This window comes from Carassius carassius, unplaced genomic scaffold, assembly GCF_963082965.1.
Source record: "Carassius carassius unplaced genomic scaffold, fCarCar2.1 SCAFFOLD_66, whole genome shotgun sequence".
Lineage (NCBI taxonomy): Eukaryota > Metazoa > Chordata > Actinopteri > Cypriniformes > Cyprinidae > Carassius > Carassius carassius.
Window position 1 is genome coordinate 360,361 of NW_026775001.1, and position 18,147 is coordinate 378,507.

Here is an 18,147-nt window from a genome sequence, read left to right on the forward strand (position 1 = left end):
GCCCAAGCATTGGTTACTTATATAACTTTTTAGGTCCCATTTGTAGTCTGTTAATACAACTTTGAGTCTAATACATTAGAGAGCACAATTTGCAGTCTATTTCTCATTACACTTCTAGTTTAATAAACTACAAATTTGACTATTCCTTTGATTCACTCACCAGTCTATTTTCCATTCTTTTTCTAGTCTAATAGACTACAAATGGGACTATTCCCTTGGATCACTTACCAGTCTATTTCTCATTCAACTTCTAGTCTAATAAACTACAAATAGTACTATTTCCTTGGTCACCTACCAGTCTATTTCTCATTCATTTTCTAGTCTGATAAACTACAAATATGACTATTTCCTTGATTCAGTTACCAGTCTATTTTTCATACCACCTCTAGTCTAAGAAACTACAAATGGAACTATTTTCTTGGTCACTTACCAGTCTATTTGTCATTCCACTTTTAGTCTAATAAACTGTAAATTACCTTGGTCCCTTACCAGTCTATTTCCCATTCATTTTCTAGTCTAATGACTAATGACATCCACCCCCCTCGCACCTACTCATCCATGCCGGCCAGGGTGCACCCTCCCCGGCTAGAGAAGGCAGCTTGAGGGGGGTGGAAGTCGGAAGAAAAGTTTTTTTATGAGGCCTAGAGAAAACACTTGTACTGTACTCAGGGCACTCAGGGAATCCATTTTAGTAAGTTTTATCCCATTATACTGTAGAAATATGCATAGAAAAACGTCAGACCAGGGGGCCGTCTATCCGACGACACTAGCCCCATGTCCCTATGACCCCGGGGATCAAAACTGCCAAAACGGGGCCAAACTGCACCAAACTCAGGACGGAGTAAGACCTCCAGAAGGCCTACCGAACACCGCTGTCCCCCCATCCATAACACCCCGGGGGGCGAATTTATGGCCCCCCACATTTTTGATAGTCAAATGGAAGGAAGAGACCTAGTGACTTGAAACTCGGTGACTTGATAGCCCTCAAAGGGCCCTCTCTGAAGCCACCTCCCACAAGTCGATAGACCCCGGGGGCCAGAGATACGGGCCCGCAAATGCAAAAAGTCCCAAAATTTGACCGGCCATAACTCACCCAAAGAGAGGGGAAAAAACACCAAACTCTGGTCAAAATTAGACCTTTGGGAGCTCTATCCGACGACACTAGCCCCATGTCCCTATGACCCCGGGGGTCCGAGTTACGGCCCCCCAAAATGTGGAATTTGAACCGTTATAACTCAGGAACTGGACCACCCAGGAACTCGAGGATGGTCGCATACGGTAGGCCCCTCGACCCCTAGGGATCCCCCGAATTTAGCAAAAAAATAGTACCATCCACCCCCCTCGTACCTACTCATCCATGCCGGCCAGGGTGCACGCTCCCTGGCTAGAAAAGGCAGCTCGAGGGGGGTGGAAGTCGGAAGAAATTTTTTTATGAGGCCTAGAGAAAACAGTTGTACTGTACTCAGGGCACTCAGAGGAATCCATTTTTGTAAGTTTTATCCCATAATACTGTAGAATTTGCATAAAAATGAGCGTTGAATTTTGGCACACATGTGCACCACATGTGGTGCGTATCTCACTTTTCATTAAATAGCAACTGTATTTGCAACAAGGAATGAGATCTGCCATGCAGTGGTGTATTGCGAACTTTTTTCCTGATGCGCCCTCCTGGGGTCTTGGACTCTTCCACGAACGATGCACCCACCTGAGGTCTTTCACAGACGAGGTGATGCACCGAATCAGGTGTGTTTGGTTAAAGAGAGTCATCTAAAACCGGCGTTGGGAAGCCCCGGCCCATGAGCTTGGCAGTTTCCAGGCCAGTAACGGAAGGCACCCATCCTTCCTTTCCTGGAGGGGGGCTAACCGTTGGTGTGGACGGTAGAGACGCAAATCATACCTCTGGCTGACCGCCTGGGCCTTCATACTTACCTGGCAGGGGAGACACCATGATCAAGAAGGCGGTTCACCCAGGGCGAGGCTTGCCCATTGCACTCCGGCCATGCTGACCCCTGCGAATTCCCCAAATGCGGGAATCTCGACTGCATAATTTATGGTAGTGGGGGACTGCGTTCGCGCTCTCCCCTGAAATTGTTGGTGAAACAAAGCAGAAGAGGTTTTTTTTGCGTTTTGCGTTTTTTTTTGCGTTTCAGAATGGGGAGTTCTGTCACATGCGAGGTATGTGTTGTGCGCCTGTGAAACAAAGTCAGTTACGCTCTTGAAAAATCGGACCCTGGTGGGTGGTTCAGTTCGAATATAGCACAGACCTTACTTTGAAAGTCGATTGGACTGACTGCAGCCTAGCTGTAGCTGTCTCCATGTTGTTTGGTTGTCCTTTTTCAATTGGTATTAATTTTGTTGTCGCTTACAGCGCCACCGAGTGGCCTGTCGCAGCGCCCTTTTTCACCTGGCCTCTGACTGAGCCCCTGCACAGGTGTGCCCATTTGGGTGAAGGGATCTCATTCCTTCCTGGAGTTATAGCCATTCGAGCCATCTCGGACACGCCACCTTAGCACGTTTTGAGGTCCCCTCGCCAAGGTGAATGGAAATTTCCACTTTTTTGGGATGATTATTGACAGGCAGACTCCAAAGAAGCTTTCTGTGCTGCTTTGGGTGGGACTGGGCCAAATACCTGGCGCTAGGTTGCAAAAGAAGGTTTTCGACAAAATCCCAAATACCCGAAAATTCCGTCAGAGCGACGAGCCAATCTGAGACCTGCGTCTGGTTCGGCTCGAGCCAAGGATTCCCATGACATAAGGCACGTGGCTCTGCGACGAACTGTTTGGGAATTACGAGCGATGCCGTACTTTCCGTCGCTGCAGTGCCAGCGTCAGGCCGAGCGTGACGAGGCCCGGTGACGTTGCAGACAGGGGAGGGTACTACCATCCCCCAGCGTTTTTAGGTCCCCCAGACTTACCAAAGCCGAGATGGGCATCGCCGTGTCCAGCTTCCTCCCCGCTGCGTCTTAGCGGCATCGCTTCACGGCCTTTTGGCTAAGATCACATATCTTGTCGGACGGTTGAGACTGCGATCGCCTCTTGGAGGTTTCCTGACTAGAGATCTTTTTATATCTTGAGTCACACAACTTCGAGAGGTACATTGAACTCTGCTACTTCGGGCTAAAACAAGTTTTAAGGTAAGGTATTTTAATTATTTATTTGGTTATTTATTATTGTATTTATTGTTGTTTTAAGTTTTTAGGCTGTTGGTGCCTCCACCATGTCGGCTGCCCCTGCCGGCGTGCGGAGGCACCACAGCGTGCGTTTTTTATTCAGGCAGGTTTAGGGGAAGCTCCTTGGAATGTCCCGTATGGACTTTTCCAGCAAGCTGATCCAAAAGACCTTAGCTTTTAGATATGACGACCTGAATTGTTTGATGACTCTGCCCTTGAACAAAGGATTTGATGTCAGTTTTAAAACCGCTTCCCTGCTTAATGACTTTTGGCAAAGGTTTGATTCAGTTAAAGCCCAGTTCTCCATGTTCACTGTCGAGAAACTTTCTGATAACACACTTAAAACTGTGATTGTAAGGATGTTCAATGAAACAGTGACTGGAGATGATATTTATGTTTGGTTGGGTAGATTTTGCACTGTTCGAGGCCAGCCTGTCAAAGTGTTAGATGAAGATGGCATTTGGACATGCTCCTGGCGAATTCCCATTAAACAATGGGAAGACGCTGGGGGCTACCAGGGCCTGAAACATCTGCCTTCCATGATTGTGCTCGGAGAGAACAGAGGCTACATACCAAACTCTGCAGGAAGGGTTGCAGGTTTGGTCATCTCGCTGAAGCATGCCAAGAGTTAGTATGTGGGAAGTGTAGAGAAATTGGTCACAGTTTGATTATTGTACCAATTTCAGACGGTGCAATCTTTGTGGAGAAACAAACCACCTCTACAGAGACTGCCCTAAAAGTTTTGCCAACAAGCTCAAAATGGCCGCCCCACATGGGCAACAAACGAATGAACAAAGGAAAGAGGAGGCGGTCCCTGAGGTTTTGGCGGGAATTTCAAATTCCCAGCCGGCCTCGGGGAATGGGCAGGAAGGAGGAAGTGGGACGGCCACAGGGGCGGAGGCAACGGAACAGGAAATGGTCATGGAAGGAGAGGAAAGTGAGGAAAAAACCAATTCCTCACTAGTAACAGTTTCGGATGGGGTGCAGGAATCTACCGGGAGTGAGACAGAGTGTTCACTCCCTAACGCTCAGGTGCAAAAAAGACCTGCGGGGTCTCCTCTGATTGTAACGGAGGAGAAAAATCTAGGGCAGCATATAAGCTTGATAGTATCGATTCGGTAGATCTGGAGCGCATGTGGCCCCTAGACTACCCTAATAAGGTATCCTTTTTGCACATTAAGCTAACAGCATCGTCGCCAAAAGAGCCACAAGAGGTTTCCTCTGTGGCCTCTGAAGCGACAGGCATTTGCCCTCCTGATCCCAGCTCGTCTGAGGAAAAGGAAAGGCAAATGCAACAAGGTATAACATGATTTTAATCGTATCTTTGTAGTCTTTTTACTGTCTTCTGTTTTAAATGTCTTATACCTTTTTAACCCTACTGCTCATGGCCCTCACCATCTCTACTATCAATGTAAGAAGTGTGAGGTCCACCATTAGAGCACAGAGTATTTTGTCCCTTTTAAAATCTTTTAAGTCAGATTTGTTTTTATTACAAGAGTGTTCTCTGCCCTTTTTAACTAGGTACAAGAAAATGGAGGAGCTATGGTCCGCAGGAGCCTCCATATGGAGCGGATCAAATTTTAACAAAAATGACGGAGTTGCGGTTTTAATTAATAATCCTAACATCTTGGTGAAGGGCAGCACTGTGGTGAGGCAAGGCCGGGCACTTTTAGTAAATCTGACCTTTTTAGACAGGGATTTTAATGTTCTTAATGTATATGGTTTTACGGAAAAGAATGAAAGATATGAGCTTTTAGAAGACTTGCAACCCCACATGCTAGGTAGGGCCCCCCTAATGGTAGCAGGGGATTTTAATTGTGTTTTATCCAAAACAGACAGGAAAAGGGTAGGGGAGGATTTTAGAGTGGACAAAACGTCGGTGTTATTGCAGGGTTTAGTCAGAGATTTTAATTTAGTCAACTGTTTTAAAATTTTGCATCAAAGAGAGGAGGGCTTCACCTGGTTCAGTGGTGATAGTACCAAAGCCTCTCGAATCGACTACGTTTTTACAAGGGACTGCCCGCCGACCGATGCTACATTAACCCGCCTCTTTTTCTCTGATCACATAATGCTGTCTTGCACCATTTCACTGCCCATGGGTGTGACGGTAGGGGGAGGGCTGTGGAAGCTGAACTGTTCCCTGTTGGAAGACTAGGATATAGTTTTAGAATATAGGGAACAGTTCAGCCAATGGCAGACCCTCCAAGACTTTTACGATACACATGCACAGTGGTGGGAGATGGTAAAGGACCGGACAAGACAGTTTTTTAGAAAGATAGGGAAAGAAAAGAAGAGTAGGGAAAAGAAACGCATGTTGGGGTTGCAGAAAAGACTACAAAGGTATTTTAATCTTTTAAATAATGGTTTTGATTTTATCGATGAAATTCAGGAAGTAAAAAAAGAAATGTCAGTTTTAGCCAATATAAAAAGTAAAGGGGTCCTTTTAAGAAGTAAAGAGAGAGAAATAGAAAAAGGCGAAAAGTGTACCAGATATTTTTTTAAGAAAATAATAACAAGGGGTGGGGGGTTAACCAGGGTTAAAACAGGGGATAGGGAGGTTAACACAACAAAAGAGATTTTAGAGGATGTGGAAAAATTTTATGGGGCATTATATAGTTTTAAAAAGGTACACTTTGACACTGCAAAAGAAGTTTTAAATTTTATTGAGGAAAGGGTTGACTGTCAAAATGAGATTTTAACCCAAGATTTTAACATCTTAGAAATCCAAAAAGCACTTGGAGGTTTTAAGAAGGGGAAGTCCCCAGGAGTGGATGGACTTCCCCTAGAGTTTTATCTAACATTTTGGGACATTTTAGGACAAGAGCTTTTGACAGTTTTTAAAGAGTTTGAGACCCTCGACATACTTCCAGACAGTTTTAGAATAGGGATAGTTTCTTTACTTCACAAAAAAGGTGACCGGACTGACTTAAAAAACTGGAGACCCATAACACTTTTAAATTTTGATTATAAACTTTTTAGCAAAATTTTAGCAACACGCATGTCAACGGCTTTAGAGGACGTGATTCACCCGGATCAAGCTTGTTCTGTGCCCGGAAGAAAGATAACAGACAGCCTAGTACTGATCAGAGACGCCATCTGTTATGCGAGAGACAGAAATATTCGGCTAGTAGTCCTAAATTTAGACTTTGAAAAAGCATTTGACCGAGTCTCGCACCAGTACCTTTTTCAGGTACTGCAAAAAATGGGTTTTCCAACAAAGAGGTTTGTAGCCTGGGTGGGACTGCTGTACAAGGGACTAGTCAGCAAATTCCTTGTAAACGGGCATCTTTCCAAAACTGTGAACATACACAGTGGTGTCCATCAGGGATGTCCTTTATCTCCTCTCCTGTATGGGGCTTGTATCGAGCCACTGGCACAGATCTTGAGAAAGGATAAATGGGTCAAAGGACTGGACGTTCCTGGGACGGGTGGACTGACAGCGACTTGTGCCTTATACATGGACGATGTTACTCTTTTAACCACGGACATTTTATCTATACGAAGAGCACTGGACTTGACTGACTGGTATGGTCGGGCCTCGGGCGCCAAACTCAATAGAAACAAGTCTGAGGCCCAGCTCTTCGGGCCGTGGGGGGACGTGGACACAGGAGGACTTTAAAATTTTAGGTGTTAAATTTGATAAAGAGGGTGGAGGACGGGAAAACTGGACTGACTTGCTAGGGAAAGTTAGGAAAAGACTAGGGTTTTGGGGACTAAGACAGTTGACGATTGAAGGTAAAATTTTTATTTTTAAATATGTGATTTTACCTCTGATTTTACTTGTCTGTTCTGTTTTTAGCCCCCCTCGGTGGTTCCTGGTGAAACTGGAGAGGGCGGTGTTTTACTTCCTGTGGGGGTCCAAGTGGGAGTGCCTGAAGAGGGAGACAGTCAAGAAAAGGCCAGAGAACGTTGGAAAAGGCCTCCCAGACCCCCACCTGTTTTTAGGCAGCCGCTTCACCGCCTTGCACATCAGTTATGCCATGACCCCATCCAAATAAAACAAGACGGCTGCAATGGCGCGATTTTGGATGGGGTCTTACCTAAGAACTTTGAAAATTTTACCAGTAGATTTGAAAACCCCAGTGTCTTTTAACTTGCCTAAAGACTACAGTTTTATAAAAAAGTTTTTAAAGAAATACCTTTTAGAGAGTGAAGATGTCACCATTTAACTAAACACAAGTCTCTCATTTCTGTTGTGCAGGACCGGAAACCGGTGAGAACTGTTCAAACTTGTTCAAAACAAGTTTGGCGGAATGCGGCTCACCCTGCTCTCCAGAACAGGCACAAGGACTTATCGTGGATGGTGGCTCATGAGATCCTCCCGGTCAGGGCGGTTATGCACTCCAGAGGCATGGCCAAAAACCCCATCTGCCCTCGGTCCGGCTGCAATTCCCCGGAGACCGCCCACCACCTGCTCTGGGACTGCAGCACTGCGCGGGACCTGTGGGCCAAGACCGGCTCCCCGTGTATTTCCCGTGCCTACCAGCAGGTGGGGCCCAGTTCGGGTACCAGCTCGCCATCCTTGGCGTGGGCCGGGGCTTGAAGGACTTGACGGCACAGAAATTTACCTCGCTCTGGCTCACCCTCAACGTCATCAAGGATGCCATCTGGGCCACCAGAAACCTGCTGGTGGGGAAGCGCGTTACGGTAACCCTCCATGCATGCGAGCTAAAGGTAACATCAAGGCTGCAGGGGTACCGGACGACGATATTCGGACGGGGGGGCCGGGGTCGCACAGAGAGGGTCCCGGCAGGCACCGACCCTGGCTGCCCGTAGATGCACCCTAACCATTCTGGCTACGGGAACAGCGGGCCAGCGGGCCGGAGGAGAGGGGATCTCCGCTGAGCCCGTAAAGTAGCATCTCATGTCCCTGTTCTGGAGAGTGGGGTGAAGACCGACTTGATGAGGACTCACCCCCGGTCTTGCACAACAGATGGTTTTTTTTATTGGTTTTTATCCAATAAATTGGTTTTTATGGTGTTTTATCAATGAAATTGGTTTTATTAACATGCATATGAGGCTTGTTTGCTTTTTAAATTTGTATTTTACTTTTGAAACCGATCGCACCTTTTAAACACACCTCAAATATGGACTTTTAAAAACAAGCAAAACACTGTGGTTTTAATCAAATGTTTTTTAACAATGATTGTTTCTTTCATTTTACCATGTGTATTTATTATATATAATATGGCTTGTTTTAATGTGTGCTTGAAAAGAAAAATGTGTGTGAAAGTAAAAATGCAAATGGAAAAAATGTAACTGTTGACAATAAAACTTTTTCGAAAGAAAAAAAATCTGTTCTTATCAGTTTAATATCTGATACGTCCCCCATCCGGGGACTACATATTAAATGGATTTTTAGATCATGGAGCTGGAGCCGGGGCTTGCTCCGTCCACTCCAAGCATCGGCCTGGTATTGCAGTGTCTCCAGGAACGGTGTGCTTTCCCTTTTTGGGGATTGCCGTTTATTGTGTCGAATAGCAGAACAAGGAATGAGATCTGCCATGCTGTGGTGTATTGCGAACTTTTTTCCTGATGCGCCCTCCTGGGGTCTTGGACTCTTCCACGAACGATGCACCCACCTGAGGTCTTTCACAGACGAGGTGATGCATCGAATCAGGTGTGTTTGGTTAAAGAGAGTCATCTAAAACCGGCGTTGGGAAGCACCGGCCCATGAGCTTGGCAGTTTCCAGGCCAGTAACGGAAGGCACCCGTCCTTCCTTTCCTGGAGGGGGGCTAACCGTTGGTGTGGACGGTAGAGACGCAAATCATACCTCTGGCTGATCGCCTGGGCCTTCATACTTACCTGGCAAGGGATACACCATGATCAAGAAGGCGGTTCACCCAGGGCGAGGCTTGCCCATTGCACTCCGGCCATGCTGATCCCTGCGAATTCCCCAAATGCGGGAATCTCGACTGCATAATTTATGGTAGTGGGGGACTGCGTTCGCGCTCTCCCCTGAAATTCTTGGTGAAACAAAGCAGAAGAGGTTTTTTCCAGGTTTTTTTTTTTTTTTGCGTTTCAGAATGGGGAGTTCTGTCACATGCGAGGTATGTGTTGTGCGCCTGTGAAACAAAGTCAGTTACACTCTTGAAAAATCGGACCCTGGTGGGTGGTTCAGTTCGAATATAGCACAGACCTTACATTGAAAGTCGATTGGACTGACTGCAGCCTAGCTGTAGCTGTCTCCATGTTGTTTGGTTGTCCTTTTTCAATTGGTATTAATTTTGTTGTCGCTTACAGCGCCACCGAGTGGCCTGTCGCAGCACCCTTTTTCACCTGGCCTCTGACTGAGCCCCTGCACAGGTGTGCCTATTTGGGTGAAGGGATCTCATTCCTTCCTGGAGTTGTAGCCATTCGAGCCATCTCGGACACGCCACCTTAGCACGTTTTGAGGTCCCCTCGCCAAGTTGAATGGAAATTTCCACTTTTTTGGGATGATTATTGACAGACAGACTCCAGAGAAGCTTTCTGTGCTGCTTTGGGTGGGACTGGGCCAAATACCTGGCGCTAGGTTGCAAAAGAAGGTTTTCGACAAAATCCCAAATACCCGAAAATTCCGTCAGAGCGACGAGCCAATCTGAGACCTGCGTCCGGTTCGGCTCAAGCCAAGGATTCCCATGACATAAGGCACGTGGCTCTGCGACGAACCGTTTGGGAGTTACGAGCGATGCCATACTTTCCGTCGCTGCAGTGCCAGCGTCAGGCCGAGCGTGACGAGGCCCGGTGACGTTGCAGACAGGGGAGGGTACTACCATCCCCCAGCGTTTGTTGGTCCCCCAGACTTACCAAAGCCGAGATGGGCATCGCCGTGTCCGGCTTCCTCCCCGCTGCGTCTTAGCGGCATCGCTTCTCGGCCTTTTGGCTAAGATCAAGTGTGATCGACCCAGATGGATCCAACGAGAGAGGATGCACCTTTGCCGACCATGGTGGTGCGGCTGAAGAATACTGTTCGTTTACAAGTCAAGGTGGATGCAGCTGCTGACGTTAAGAGAAGATTTGGAAGAGAGTTCGTGGTTACTGAACTGTTGAGAGATATTTTTGGTGTTTCGGCATGTTTAATTTTTTGTTTGCAAGATTTTTCAAGCTCTGGCTTTATGGATTTGACTTTTTTCCAACTGAGAGACTGCGTGGCATTCTATGAAGCATGGGAGAAGAAAAAAGATCACCAGCGCTTAACCGGCCTGCACCTCTTGCCTGCTTTTGCTCAGGATTTTCTGCCACTAACGATCCACCTGTACAATCCTTTTGTGGAAGATGGTGATGTGTTAACAATCTTAGCCAGGTACTGTGATACGGTGAAAGGAGGTGAACGTTTGAAGGACCAGTTTGGTATATGGACTGGAAAGAGAAGATACCTCGTTAAGCTGCGTACAGACACAGCGTCGCCAGGTGGTTTAGTTCATCCACCTGGGTCTTTCTTCATTGGATCAAACAGGGGCTTTTTGCACTATCCAGGTCAACCAGTGTTCTGCAGGAGGTGTGGTGCGCAGGGCCATGTGAAAGGAGACTGCACAGGAAAGAGATGTCGCTTTTGTGGATCTGCAGAGCACGTTGCATCAGCTTGTCCAGAACCAAAAACATGCAGTTTATGTGGAGGAGGAGATCATCTGTTCCGGGTATGCCCTAGCAGAAAGAAAACATATGCCAGCTTATTCAAAGAGGGACAAGGTCTGCAGGCTGATTTTGAAGGTCTACTAACAAGTGTTCCAGGTGGAGGGGAAAGTCAAGTGGCGGGCCCTTCAGGAGTGGGTGCAGGTGGTGAAATGGTGAAAGGCCAGGTGATGGAAACAAGGAACGAAGAGGGAGGAGGTGGGCCAGAGCTTCAAATAAGTCCTTCGCAGCAATGGTCAGAGTTTGATGTGGCAGAGGTACTGTGTGGCATTTATGAGGAGACTGAACTGGGGAAGGCAGGGTCTGCAGGTGGTGAAGTGGAGCTTCCCTCAGCTATGGAAATGGAACTGAACATGATAGGGCCTGACACAGGCCAAGGCTTAAGGAGAAGGAAGTTTTTTGAAGATGTGACTGGAGATCCGGAAAAGAAGTGCTGCAAAGTCCAGGAACCTGTACCTAGACGAGTCCAAAACAAGGTGGCGGGGGATGAGATGGACACTGAGGAGAGGGTTGTTGGGGAGAGTGGAGTAGAAGGAGGAGGGGGTGGTGGAGGAGTTTTGGAAAGGGTCAAGTCAATTTTGTGGGAGGATAAGAGGGGAGGGGGGCAGAGGAGTGAAGGAGGAGAAGGAGGAGATTGGACGGAGGTAACAGGGAAGGGGAAGGGGAAGGGGAAGGGGAAAAATGTTTAGAATGAAAATCGAGCATGTGATGGTTTTGTGAGCATCTACTTGGGTTTTTTCTTTTTTCTTTTAAGCTTATTTCTGTCTAAATGGCATGTTTAAAAGTGGCAACTTTGAATGTAAGAGGACTAAAAATGATACAAAGAAGGACTGCAATATTTCTATCTTTAAAAATGTTACCTTGGGATGTTTGTTTTTTACAAGAATGCCACTTGAAGGATAAAAATGATGTCTCCATTTTTTCTGCTGGGTGGGAAATGGGGCCTTCCTTTTGGGGTGTCGGGAATGTCAATGCAGATGGGGTGGGAATCTTATTTTATTCATGGGACTTTGTTATTGAGTCAGCCATTGTCATTATCCCAGGTAGAGTAGTGGTTGTAGATGTGAGGTGGAGGGGGATAGGTTTTCGTTTTGTAAATGTCTACGCCCCAAGTAAATTGGGTGATAGGGAGGGGTTTTTGGAAAGTTTGAATGCAATTTTATATACAAATAGATTGCTAGTGCTGGGAGGGGATTTTAATGTGTCTTTGGACAATGCTTCTGGTAGTGCATTAGCTCAACTAGTGACAAGGTTCTCTCTCTGTGATTCTTTTCGGGGGGCAGGAGGGAAGGTGCCCACATTTTCCTGGCGAAACAGTAGAAATGAGGCGGCGCGTTTGGACTATCTTTTTCTGCCTTCATATGTGAAGGTGGCTAACTATACTCAGGTTCCTATGTGGTGTTCAGACCACTGTCTGGTGGGGGTATGGGTGGAAGTGGGAGGTGAGAGACGGGGTAGAGGGGTGTGGAGGTTCAATACTTCCTTTCTGAAGGACAAGGTTTTTTGCATAGCGCTCTTTAATTTGGTAGCCGGTTGGAAAAATTTGAGAGGTTTGTTTCAGTCACAAGGGGAATGGTGGGAGGGATTCAAGGAGAGGGTTGCAGTTTTCTGCCATAATTGGGGCAGGGAGAAGGCAAGAAGTAAGCGGGAAAAAGTTGGTAAATGGTCAGATGAGCTGCAGGCTCTATGGGCAGGTGGTGCCTTGGGGGCTGCTGATGGATGGTCTAGGGCTCGGTATCTGCAGGAAGCAATGAAGAATTATTATTGGGAGGAAGCTAAGTCCTTTTTGCAAGGTTCAAGCGTCCGGAAGCGGCTCTATGATGAAAAGCCAACCAGCTATTTCTTTGCAACAGTGCGGGGTAGGCAAAGGAAAAGTTATATAGAGGGTTTGAGGGGTGAAGGGGGGGTGCAGACATCGGGGAAGGGGATGCTGAAGGTGGCTGAAGGGTTTTATAGAGAGTTATTTAGTGAAAGAACTCCTTCAGTCACAGCATATGGGGAGTTTTTAGACAATCTGATTGGGGGTTTAGATGAGGAGGAAAGGAGAGCACTCGAAGGGCCCTTGACCTTGCAAGAGGTTGGTTTTGCAGTTGCTTCCCTGAAAAAAGGCACGGCTCCAGGTTGTGATGGTCTTCCAGCTGCCTTCTATGAGGTGATTTTGCCGTGGGTAGGAACTGAACTGGTGGGAGTATACCAGGAGTGCTTTAGAAGGGGGAAGTTGGTAGAGACGATGAGAACAGGGTTGGTAACATTGCTGCATAAGAAAGGGGCGAAGGAAGAGTTAGGGAATTGGAGGCCAGTTACTTTGCTGACCACTGATTATAAGGTGTTGGCAAAAGTCTTGACAGAGAGACTTAAGAAGGTCATTGGAGCAGTTGTCCAGCCAGACCAGACATGTGGCGTGCCGGGGAGGTCAGTGTCTATGAACTTGGCCCTAGTTAGGGACATAATTAGCTGGACAGAGCAAAGGCAGCTTCCTTTAGCCATCCTGAGCTTAGATCAGGAGAAGGCCTTTGACAGGGTCAGCCATTCCTATCTGGAGGCAACCTTGAGGCGCATGGGGTTTGGTCCAGTTCAGGGCGTGGGTTAGATTGCTTTACAGAGAGGTATTCAGTAGGATAGGTATAAATGGACATTTTACAGAAAAGGTTAAACAGTTAGGGGGAGTACGGCAGGGGTGTCCTTTGTCCCCCCTTCTCTATGTTTTATCTTTAGAACCTTTGTTGGGGGCTTTGAGGGCAGCACCTTCTCTTAGGGGGGTCCATTTGCCTGGAGGGGGTGGAATATGTGCCAAAGTGGCTCTTATGCAGATGATACAACCGTGTTTTTGACTTCAGAGCGGGATTTTGAGGTGGTTGGTAAAATCCTGGAGGAGTTTTGCCAGGTGTCTGGGGCACAAGTGAACGTGGGCAAGTCATCAGTCATGTTCTTTGGTCAGTGGGCTGAAAGAGCAGAAGTAAGAGGAGGGTATAGTATTTGTGCAGATGGTTTGAAAATTCTGGGAGTCCGATTTTACAGAGGAGACAGCGCTAAAGAAAACTGGGAGGCAAGATTGAAGGTAGTGCGGAGAAAGATAGGAAGGTGGAGTTCTAGGGGGCTGTCCTTGTGGGGAAGGTTAGAGGTGGTAAAGGCTGATCTTCTCCCAAGCCTTAATTATTTAGCTTTTGTTTTTCCAGTTCCCTTTTGGTCTGGGAGAAGGTTAGAAAAGCTAGTTTTCTCTTTTTTGTGGAAGAATAGCACAGAAATGGTTGCTAGGGGGCAGGTGTACAGGCCACTGAAGGATGGTGGAAGGGGAGTCCCTTGCATCCCATTGAAAATGGAGGCTATTTTCTGTTCTTGGACAGCTCGTTTAGCATCCCATGAGAGGGAGCACAAGGCCAGGTTTTTAGCCCAATTTTGGCTGGCTTTTCCTTTGAGGTCTTTGGGCAATTGGAAAGGAACGAATCCTTGGTCGACAAATAGGCCAGAGCATTATCGCAGGGCGGCAGACTTTATTGCTCGGAAGCCTTGGTGTCTAGAGCAGTCCCTGATACTAGACCAAAGGAAACTACACCTCAGACTGAGTAAGGAGTTAGTGGAGGGGGTAGGACAACCGGATTTGCCATATGAAGTTAATTGGATAATGATACAGCCATCATATTTAATAGGCTTTTGCAAAGATCTCAACTGGTTAGCTGCCCTGGGTCGGTTACCAGTGAGAGAGAGGTTGTATAGACATGGCTCTGGTAGGTCTCCAAGGTGCCCGACAGGTTGCGGTCAAGAGGAGACAATAGAGCATGCCTTGTGGTCGTGTCCAGGAGCTGCAGAGCTCTGGAGGTCAGTCATGTTGTGGTGGGGGAGATGGAGGGGGCCAATTATTACAAGGGACTTAGTGTTGTATGGGCTGGGTCTAGATGCTTTTGAAGCACAACGAAGGAGAGTCATATGGGGTACGATCTCAGAGGGGAAGCATGTTCTATGGGAATGGAGAACAATGTGTTTGAGGAAAAAGATTCCTCGTTTGGAACCTGAAAGATTATTTTTACAACTGCTGGGGAAAATGTCAGCAGAGGTTAAAGTTTTCAGAACATTTTTTGGGGATGAGGTGACTAGAAGGGTATGGAGAGGGCTGCAGAAGGTTGGGGTGGGGTAGAAAGAATGACTGTTATTTTTTGACTTTTGTTTGATTTTGAAACTGGATGTACTTTTGACCTTTGATTTTTGAATAGTATTATGCAAGGACTTATGTTGTAAATTTATTTAGTATTTTTGTACAGTTAATTTGTTGTAAAAATTGGTGTTGGTGTTAATAAAAAAAAAAAAAAAAAAAAAAAAAAAAATCTTTTCTTATCAGTTTAATATCTGATACGTCCCCCATCCGGGGACTACATATTAAATGGATTTTTAGATCACGGAGCTGGAGCCGGGGCTTGCTCCGTCCACTCCAAGCATCGGCCTGATATTGCAGTGTCTCCAGGAACGGTGTGCTTTCTCTTTTTGGGGATTGCCGTTTATTGTGTCGAATAGCAGAACAAGGAATGAGATCTGCCATTACAGATGTTGTGGTGTATTGCGAACTTTTTTCCTGATGCGCCCGCCTGGGGTCTTGGACTCTTCCACGAACGATGCACCCACCTGATGTCTTTCACAGACGAGATGATGCATCGAATCAGGTGTGTTTGGTTAAAGAGAGTCATCTAAAACCGGCGTTGAGAAGCACCGGCCCATGAGCTTGGCAGTTTCCAGGCCAGAAACAGATGGCACCCGTCCTACCTTTCCTGGAGGGGGGCTAACCGTTGGTGTGGACGGTAGAGACGCAAATCATACCTCTGGCTGACCGCCTGGGACTTCATACTTACCTGGCAGGGGAGACACCATAATCAAGAAGGCGGTTCACCCAGAGCGAGGCTTGCCCATTGCACTCCGGCCATGCTGACCCCTGCGAATTCCCCAAATGCGGGAATCTAGAGCTGCATAATTTATGGTAGTGGGGGACTGCGTTCGCGCTCTCCCCTGAAATTGTTGTTGAAAAAAAGCAGAAGAGTTTTTTTTCCAGGTTTTTTTTTTTTTTGCGTTTCAGAATGGGGAGTTCTGTCACATGCGAGGTATGTGTTGTGCGACTGTGAAACAAAGTCAGTTACGCTCTTGAAAAATCGGACCCTGGTGGGTGGTTCAGTTCGAATATAGCACAGACCTTACTTTGAAAGTCCATTGGACTGACTGCAGCCTAGCTGTAGCTGTCTCCATGTTGTTTGGTTGTCCTTTTTCAATTGGTATTAATTTTGTTGTCGCTTACAGCGCCACCGAGTGGCCTGTCGCAGCGCCCTTTTTCACCTTGCTTCTGACTGAGCCCCTGCACAGGTGTGCCGATTTGGGTGAAGGGATCTCATTCCTTCCTGGAGTTATAGCCATTCGAGCCATCTCGGACACGCCACGTTAGCACGTTTTGAGGTCCCCTCGCCAAGGTGAATGGAAATTTCCACTTTTTTGGGATGATTATTGACAGGCAGACTCCAGAGAAGCTTTCTGTGCTGCTTTGGGTGGGACTGGGCCAAATACCTGGCGCTAGGTTGCAAAAGAAGGTTTTCGACAAAATCCCAAATACCCGAAAATTTTGTCAGAGCGACGAGCCAATCTGAGACCTGCGTCTGGTTCGGCTCGAGCCAAGGATTCCCATTACATAAGGCACGTGGCTCTGCGACGAACCGTTTGGGAGTTACGAGCGATGCCGTACTTTCCGTCGCTGCAGTGCCAGCGTCAGGCCGAGCGTGACGAGTCCCGGTGACGTTGCAGACAGGGGAGGGTACTACCTTCCCCCAGCATTTTTAGGTCCCCCAGACTTACCAAAGCCGAGATGGGCATCGCCGTGTCCGGCTTCCTGCCCGCTGCGTCTTAGCGGCATCGCTTCTCGGCCTTTTGGCTAAGATCACGTACCTTGTCAGACGGTTTAGACTGCGATCGCCTCTTGGAGGTTTCCTGACTCGAGATCTTTTTATATCTTGAGTCACACAACTTCGAGAGGTACATTGAACTCTGCTGCTTCGGGCTCCAACACGTTTTAAGGTAAGGTCTTTTAATTATTTATTTGGTTATTTATTATTGTATTTATTGTTGTTTTAAGTTTCTAGGCTGTTGGTGCCTCCATCATGTCGGCTGCCCGTGCCGGCGTGCGGAGGCACCACAGCGTGCGCTTTTGTTTTAAAGAGGTGAATGGCAAGCTCCTAGGGATGTCACGTCTTGACTTCTCCAGAAAGTCCTTTTTTTTGGAGCGTCCATTCAGGTATAAGTTTGAGGGCTCGTGTACGTGGGTTAAGGGGACCTGCGCGCTGACCCCAAAAAATTTTTGACGGACGCGGCGTCGATGTCTGCCGGACCGCGCCGGCCCACGGGAGACCCCTGACCGGCGCAGGAGGATCTGGACCCCCGAGGGGCCCCGCGGAAGCCCACCCAGATTTGAGGCCCCTACATGCCATTCAGCACTTCTCCACAGGGTGGCGCACGGAGCAGTACACCTCAGGTTTAAAACAATGGCATTTACCCGAATGGGGGGTGTACGATTTTTTTGCCCACGAAACCTATATTTGTCCATTTGACCTTTAAAGTTACAGAATGACCACGGAACCGATGCGGACCCCCGTCGGACCCCCAACCCGGGTCCCACGAACCCATTATTTGTCCATTTGACCATTATATTCACACAATGACTGCGGATCATCTGCAGACCCCTTGCGGACCCCCACCCTGGGTCCCACGAACCCCGTATATGTCCATTTGACCATTATATTCACACAATGACTGCGGATCATCTGCAGACCCCTTGCGGACCCCCACCCTGGGTCCCACGAACCCCGTATATGTCCATTTGACCATTATATTCACACAATGACTGCGGATCATCTGCGGACCACTTGCGGACCCCCACCCTGGGTCCCACGAACCCACTATTTGTCCATTTGACCATTATGTTCACACAATGACTGCGGATCATCTGCGGACCACTTGCGGACCCCCACCCTGGGTCCCACGAACCCACTATTTGTCCATTTGACCATTATATTCACGGAATGACCACGGATCACATCCGGAACATTTGCGGACATATCCAAAATTGTGGTGAATGTTAACCAAAATGTCACAGACTTTGCCAAGCTGTAACTCCGCCAAAACGGGGCCAAACTGCACCAAACTCGGGTCAGAGTAAGAACTCCAGAAGGCCTACCGAACACCGCTGCCCCCCCATCCATAACACCCCGGGGGCGGAGTTATGGCTCCCCACATTTTTGATAGTCAAATGGAAGGAAGAGTTCTAGCGACTTGAAACTTGGTGACTTGATAGCCCTCGAAGGGCCCTCTCTGAAGCCACCTCCCCCAAGTCGATAGACCC

General features: G+C 47.5%; 3 non-coding genes and 2 pseudogenes across 3 annotated transcripts; all 5 read left to right on the forward strand.

Annotated features, from left to right (window-relative positions):
* The first annotated feature begins 1,921 nt into the window (after positions 1 to 1,921).
* On the forward strand, positions 1,922 to 2,085 carry LOC132134102 (U1 spliceosomal RNA). The gene has a single exon (XR_009429366.1). It is a non-coding gene; the product is annotated as a U1 spliceosomal RNA (small nuclear RNA).
* A 6,354-nt stretch (positions 2,086 to 8,439) lies between these two features.
* On the forward strand, positions 8,440 to 8,616 carry LOC132134071 (U2 spliceosomal RNA; annotated as a pseudogene).
* Positions 8,617 to 8,967: 351 nt separating this feature from the next.
* Positions 8,968 to 9,131, forward strand: LOC132134051 (U1 spliceosomal RNA). Its single transcript, XR_009429347.1, has one exon. It is a non-coding gene; the product is annotated as a U1 spliceosomal RNA (small nuclear RNA).
* A 5,892-nt stretch (positions 9,132 to 15,023) lies between these two features.
* On the forward strand, positions 15,024 to 15,256 carry LOC132134096 (U2 spliceosomal RNA; annotated as a pseudogene).
* A 358-nt stretch (positions 15,257 to 15,614) lies between these two features.
* On the forward strand, positions 15,615 to 15,779 carry LOC132134058 (U1 spliceosomal RNA). Its single transcript, XR_009429353.1, has one exon. It is a non-coding gene; the product is annotated as a U1 spliceosomal RNA (small nuclear RNA).
* Positions 15,780 to 18,147: the final 2,368 nt, after the last annotated feature.